Raw genomic sequence first — 8,184 nt, 5'->3', positions numbered from 1 at the left:
CTCCAAAATTTCAAACATTTTGAGTTTAATGAGCCTTACAACTGTGAAAGAAATTATTGTCACAAGCAGCCAGAAGGCCTCAAACACCGAAGGTGAAAGTGCCTGGGTGAACATACAGTAGAAATCACCACTGGAGGATCCATCCATGAGCAAGTTAGCATTTCTATTTTAGCTAGATCCACTATCATCATGGTTGTGTTTGATTTCAGCGTGCTCAAAGGGTGGTGCAAAAATCAGTGATCAACCTGAATGCGACCTTTTACCTACATCGAGATAAAATCATGCCACTCTCAACTATAACCCATTATGATGTGGTGCTATTCTTTAGGACTATACTCCTGCTAGCCCCGCCCAGAGCCATCTGGCCGTGCCCACATGCGATCGCATTCCCCACACCCCCTAACCTGGGCCACGTTCAGCCAGAGATGGGAAGTAACGAAGTACAAATACTTCGTTACTGTACTTAAGTAGATTTTTCGGATATTTCTACTTTACTTTACTACTTTTTTTTGTGGCGACTTTTTACTTTTACTCCTTACATTTTAACACAAATATCGGTACTTTCTACTCCTTACATTTTAAAAATTGGCTCGTTACTTTAGTTTTGTACAACAGGTCGTAATGTCGGAGAATAGCGCTGACCAGGGGCGTCGCACCCGTGGGGATGTGGTTTTAACACCCACACTTTTCCCGGTGATCGCTGTCTGCCCCCTGTCATCTCATATACCAAATATGGTCATTTCCTTTTCATCAGCATCCAATCTTGAAAGTCAAAGGGGGATTATTTGATTCTAAAAGCGCAATCTCATTGGCTGATGCCAATTTCTGACAACGTGATTCGCTTAGAATGGTCACGTGACGCGCTCTGACATTTCCGCGGTAGTTCAGAATGTCAAGGAAGTGCGTCGAAAACGGTCGAAAATCACCTCAAAGAAAACGAAAACAGTTGTTATCAGCAAGAAGACACAGGGGATTACACACTAAAACAGCAGATGATGAAATGTCTTCACATAGTACGTTGATGTGTCAACTATCGTTCAGAAAACAGGAGTTTTCAGACAGCGGAGGTAATCAATCAATCTCTCCGCTCTCTCTCTCTCTCTCTCAGCAGTTTACAGAAATCCATAGCCTAGCTACATGTCATATATTAAATATGTGGGTGTCACATATATACTATTCTACTATAATTACTATAAAATACTAAACCAATCTGTAATTTTGGGATCCTAAGTGGTTGTGAGTCCCTCAGGCTGTGGCAGGCAGATCCATGTTTAGCTGTCAGTAGAGCTGCTGTTCCCTCTCTTAGGAGAACTATCAGCTTTTCTTCTGGTGTTAACTTTGGGAGTTTTATGTTTTGGGCTATTTTTCCAAGGTGTAAATCTCTTAGTGAAGATACTTTTTCCCAGTGGAGGAGGAAGTGCATCTCTGTCTGACCCAGTTGGTGGTCATTGAGCCTGTCTCTCTCTGACCTGTCTGTCTGACCCGGTTGGTGGTCACTGAGCCTGTATTTAGTATGGATGGTAACTGCACCTTTTTAGGTTTACTAGCAACGTTAAATGAAAGCTAATATGTACGAGTAGTTTCCCATGTAAGAGGTATAACGTTCCGTAATATTAGCTGCGTTATAGCATTCATAATAAACGGATAAACAGATCATAATATAATTACGTATGTGGTAATTTGCATAAATAGCACAACAGATCTAAACATTGGGTATAGCCAGGTGAAAATGTAAAAGTAAAAAGACTTAATGTAAAGGTCTGAATGGAACCCATTTAGGCTACCCATGAGAATTAATACATAGAGGCAGGAAGAAGTGCTTTAAACCAGTATTGATTATTGAGTGTATTAAACCAGTATTATTATTATTACAGAGATGGGGTTTGGGGCTGAGTCAGTGGGACTGTTTCTGGGGGATGAGTCTGAGGGAAGAACAAGGTAAGGAGAATGCAGAAGACAAAAGGTAGGTCGAATAAAAAATTTAACCCCCAGAAACAGTCCCACGGACCCAGCCCCAAACTCCATCTCTGCAATAATAGGCTAATTAATAAATGCTGGTTTAAAGCACTTCTTCCTGCCTCTATGTATTAATGCGCATAGGTAGCCTAAATGGGTTCCATTCAGACCTTAATATTAAGTCTTTTTCTGTTATATGTCAACAATATATGCGTAGTTGGAAACCAGCATCAGCTTTAAATACGGTCCTAATCTAGTCCTCACTAACACGTTTCAAATAATTTCACTGGAGTTACCGTTATTATTTTTCGTGTCATCAATAGGCTACCGAATTCAATCTAATTGGATACTACGTTGTATGCATGTAACGCACTACTACAAGACGACTCGACAGATTCGGCCGCATTCTGCATTCATTTGCGGCAAATAATTGCAGCTTGATGGTGGTAACGTTAGCACATAGTAGTATGGACGGCGACATTATTGAAAATGAAGAAAACAGAGATCCCAGAGATTAGGCAGACAAGCAGCAAGACATTCCCAATCATCCCTGGCCTTATCTGAGAGAGATGTTTGAGATAGGCTAGAAGGCATGAAGTATGACTCCTGACCAATGTGCTGCGTAACTCTAAAAGTATGGGGAACTTCTTAATTAATCTATGTTTAGTAATTCATATTGTATCCTTTATTTTCTTTTTATATTTGAGCACACACACACATGTAGATTCCTTTACATGTTAAGGGGACGAATAAAAAAAGAGAAACTTGATCTGTGAATTCTCACAGAATCACAATTGAATTCATATCTTGCTCAGTCAGAATCTTATGAAGTTGGAGTCCCAGTCTCTGTAACAATAATCATATATGTGATGTTTGGCAGACATCCATTTAAAATGTAGACAATGGCATATAAAGAGCCTGGTTTTTATGTCCACTGAAGTTTCTCATCTTGCACTCTAGTAACGTGTGGTCCAGGTAGCTTTGCATAAAAAGTGGTTGTCATTCGCAAGGCTACTTTTACTTTTATACTTTAAGTACATTTCAAAGCCTGTACTTTGTTACTTTTACTTAAGTAAAGAAATTAAATCAGTACTTCTACTTTTACCAGAGTATTTTTTAACACAAGTATCTGTACTTCTACTTAAGTACGGGAAGTGAGTACTTTTGCCATCTCTGCGTTCAGCCCCCCAAAACGTAGCAATATAGTCCATGGTAGCAACCAGAGCTGTATAGTAACGAAGTATACAGTAACAGGGTGGTGGTGGTGCAGTGGATATGACACATGCCTTTGGTGTGGGAGACCTTGGTTCGATACATCAACCAATGTGTCCCTGAGCAAGACACTTAACCCCTAGTTGCTCCAGAGGCGTGCAACCTCTGACATATATAGCAATTGTAAGTCGCTTTGGAATAAAAGCGTCAGCTAAATGACATGTAATGTAATGTAAAAGTAGAACTACTTCACTACTGTACTTAAGTACTAAAAGGCTGTATCTGTACTCTACTGGAGTGTTATTTTTTTCTCCTACTTCCACTTTTACTTGAGTACATATTTTCGAAGAGTTTAATACTTTTACTCTACGCCACGGAGACTGTGTAGGTTTACGTGTGTAGTTACGGCTACGTTAGTTGACAATAATTACGTAAGTTACACCCTCCAAACAACAGAAAACATAACTCAAAGCACTTCGCACACATAGACTGTAAAGTCTATGGTTGTGCACCGTTCCGAGGCGATGTAACAGCCCTGAAAAGGGGAGTAGTTGAATGAAAGATGCACGGACACAAACTTTCCTATGTGTAACGACTGAAGGGAGGAGGCGACGTGCACCGCAACACATAGCTCAACAGTTTTACGTTCCCCCCGCTGGGGCCCTCTAGTAACTACAACGCTCTTGTTCACACTGCTGCTGGTGTTGGAATGACATTTTGCACATGAAAAATAAGAAATCACAAACGTACTGTACTGTAACTGCTGCAACTGACAATATCAACTTTAACCATAAACTGTGATATACCATTACAATATGAAAATGCCAAAATGACTTACTCAATATGAGCCCTCAACTGCTGTTACTCAACTGCTTGCTCTGACTTACTGGTAGGCTAATACACATTACTTTTACTTTTTGCTGTGACTTACTGGTAATACACATTATTCCATCTGTCACAGAGACATGTCGTTCAACCAGCAAACCGTAGCAAAACGGTGCACACCGTTTTGAGATTGAACGCGGCCCTGGACGTAAAGACATTTGTCCGAGTATCAGCTATCACCTCTCTGGACAAAAGCAGCTTCTTCTTGACGGCAGCTCACATTTTATCATGCCATCTGATGCGAATTTTCTTCTTACTCTGTAACGGATGCAATTTGAAATACAGCGAAGAACAATAGTTGAGATTTAACCCTTAGATGCATGACCTACCAATACCTACAGTGGGGTCAAAAATGACCCCAGTTAGAATGAATGCGTTTTATGCGGAAAACTGAAGAAATTTCTTTCTTAAGTCAAAAAACTACTTAGTACTTAACAATACAATATCACACACACACACACACACACACACACACACAACACACACACACACACACACACCTCATGATTGTGCTCAAGAGTGTATTTACATAGTGTACATGTCTAAGGGCAACACGGTCTCAAAGCAGTTCGTTAAATGGTCACGTTATTTTTAATCTATTGATTCGTTTACATGGACACGATTATTTCATTTATTTTGTGTTGCTGAGAACGTCATTTATTTGTGTGGTCAGCACATAATGGGAAGCATCTATACGGAGGTTGGGCTTCGGAAAAGAAGTACGGGGAAAGGACACGCCACATGGCGGGACCCGATCCCAGGTCTCTGGGAATGCCGATGCGCCACAATAACGGGACGGTTGGGGTTTACGCTGTAACTCCAGTCTCTGGGGTGAAAGTCCTGAATTGTTTGACCCATCCACTTCCCCAACCAACCTCCCTACGCGGATTTTCGGCATTTCATACTACTCGCTACTGTAATCGTGCTGTGATCACGAAATATGCTTCCCATTGAAATACATTAGTTTAAAAATCGTCCTCACCAACACGAAAAAAATGAGAAAAACGTGTCCTTGTACACAAATCCATAGATTAAATAATGTGACCATTTCACGAACTACTGAGAAGTGCTGTAAATGCTAGCAGGTTTAGAGCCACTACTAAAATTAATAAATCATATTGAAATCATTTTTGCTCTACTGAAAGCGCATGAAATCTTGCAAAACGTGCTTGTCTTTGTAGCTTGTAACTATTGTTACATTCCATAGACTAAACATTTAATTGATTAAAAATAACCATAAGTTGCAGCCATAATATTTACGGTCTATGGTTGCACCCCAGCTACCAACACAAAATGTAAACACGCCAATATTTAGTATATCAAGGCTGACTGTCATCGTGACACATTGTAATTGACTGACACAATGTTGAGCAATATTCAACTGGAAATGTCAACAGACCTCTTGAAAAAACTACTTACTACTTAACAATAATTCCAATTCAAACTTCAAAGTATTTGTATAACTTAATTCATGGTAAGGGAATTAAGGTAAAGTAAAGTAAACATGAAGGGATTTTGGTAAGCACTGTTTCGAATAAGAAAACACTAATGCAATGTTAGTAGCAGTGATCAGATCAGTGATTGGTAGAGAGTATTAAAAATAATGTTAACATTTAATAAAAATAACCCTCAGGGTGGTGAGACTGCTGCCATTAGATGTGTGGATCAACAGTAAATGTATACCTGACAGTCACAATTGATAAAAATCAAAGGCTCCTAGGGTTAACCTTTGAAATTCCATAGACAATGCTTGGGGTCATTTTTGACCCCACATATGGAAAAGTGTGGTACTGATACAAAATATGCAATTACTTAAAAAATATAACCATTAGATACAAATCCAAATGGCCTCATGTCAAAGACAACCTATTCGAGGAATACATGGAAGATTAAACAATAAAAATGTAAAATTACAAAGATATTGCAAAAAAACAACTGCTGGGGTCATTTTTGACCCCACTTATGCCTCTAAGGGTAAAAAAAAAATACTTAGGTAAAAGTAAAATGACTGATTGATGACAGTGTGTGTAATTCGTTACTTCCATTCACCCCTGTTTATGGCAAACTAAGGTACCAGATTGGAACGTTGCCCTGAAAAGATTGTACAAGCAATTCAGTTTGTAGCGAATGTCAAAAAATTTTGCGACAATCCACAAAATGTCGATGTTTGTTCTATATGGTTGTTTGGCATCCACATTTAAAACCTGGCTTTGTTGAATGTTATGTTGCACAATACAATCCTCCACCACACTCATTCTAATATTCATAAAACAACATCTCTACAGACAAGTCTCTGAGTGTGTCCCCCTTACCATACACATCTTACCCTCAGTTGTGTTCCATCCTCAAACAAGGAACTCACATTTATTTCTTTTGTTGTTATATTTATTGGTTGATTTAAAAAAAATATTTTTTTATTGTTGCTTGTCTTGTTGTTTGGGACTAGATTTTCTTAACTCTCACAAGCCCACCCACATTTCTATCTTCTTCTGCACAGCAGTTAGGTTTTGTGTCTTTGTTTTCATGTTATGGTTTCTGTGCAAATAAATAAAGTCCAATCTTTATATGAACTCCCCAAGGTAACACTATCACAATGCTGTAAACCAACACGTTTTTTTTTTTTTTTTTTATTTATAATTTAATTTATATAAAAAAAATAAGGGGAAAAAGAAAAAAAAATATATAAAAAAAAATATTAAGAAAATTCAGAGGGGGCATTTCTTAATTTTTTGTTTTTTTTTTTTTTTTCAGGGGGGAAGATATTATAATAATTTATTTTGTTAAATTTTCTCATTTAGTTTTAAGTTAGTAATAAGATAAAAAAAAAAAAAAAAGGTGGGGGGGGAGGGAGGCAAAAAAAACCCCCCCCCACGCAGTGAGCTAGGCGCGGCCCCCCCACATCTTAATGTGTGGGTGAGTTGGTGCATAATATCTGTCAAGAGTCATGATTGTGCATAAATATAGACAAAGGTTTTATGTAAGCTGAGGTGAATCATTTCATTCCACACATTTCAGCACATTTATTCACACACACTGAGTAAGTGACATCGCACAGGTGAAGGAAACACAGGGATGTGTTAAACATCCACAGTGCTCATCACATGAAATAGATATAAAGAAACTGACAACACACAGGATATGCCGGCTGTCTGCTGAAATCGTGTGTGTGTGTGTGTGTGTGTGTGTGTGTGTGTGTGTGTGTGTGTGTGTGTGTGTGTGTGTGTGTGTGTGATTGTGTGTTTTCCTCCAGGGCCTACTGTGAGCAAGGGGATTTGAATGTGTTAATCAAAGCCCTAACATGATTGATTTGATGTGTGTGGAAGGGCCGGAGGGCTGTCCTTCACACAAGCATCACAGTGTCTAAACAACACACACACACACTTATTTTCACATTACAACTGAGCACATGTAACATTTCTATGAAACGATGGTACACAGGTTTGTGTCTCTCCCCTCTTTTGACATATACTGGTCAATCGGGTCAATCAACACACACCCCACCTTAGATTTGTTTGACCATCAGTGTGAGTACAGTAAACAAAAGGAGTCGGGGGAGGAGGTGAGTCCTGAGCCTAATTGCTCAAATTATCTACGTGGATGCAGAACAAGCACACGCACACACACACACACACGCACACGCACACAAGTACACTTACAACACAGCCCTGGATATTGATCTTGTCTGCCACAAAATAATGAAGAGGGGAAGTGTTAAAATGAGTTATTTCCAATTAAGAGTGCTGGAAGAGCGATGGGTTTACAGATGAGGAATGACTGAGAGAAAGGGAGAATGAGAGAAGTCAAGGCGTCAGAGAAGGGGAAGAAAAAAGACGAATCAGAAGGGGAAGGTGGAGTAAAGGGAAAGCTGTGGGAAACAGAGGTAAAGAAGAGCAGATATTTTAAGGTACAAAGAATGGAGAGGAAAGAAGAAGGGAAACAGAGCGTACGTGAGACAGAAAGAGGATACGGGGAGTGACGAATAGAAAAAGAGGAGACCGACTGAATTGTGGTCATCATGGCAACCAAATCTGCTCCCTCTCTTCCTCCAGAGAGAGCACCTTTGACACTGCCAGGTACCTTAAGAGCACTGATTACCACACATACACACACACACACACACACACACACACA

This window comes from Perca fluviatilis, chromosome 15 (assembly GCF_010015445.1).
Source record: "Perca fluviatilis chromosome 15, GENO_Pfluv_1.0, whole genome shotgun sequence".
Classification (NCBI taxonomy): Eukaryota; Metazoa; Chordata; class Actinopteri; order Perciformes; family Percidae; genus Perca; species Perca fluviatilis.
Note: the sequence above shows the minus strand (reverse complement) of the source record.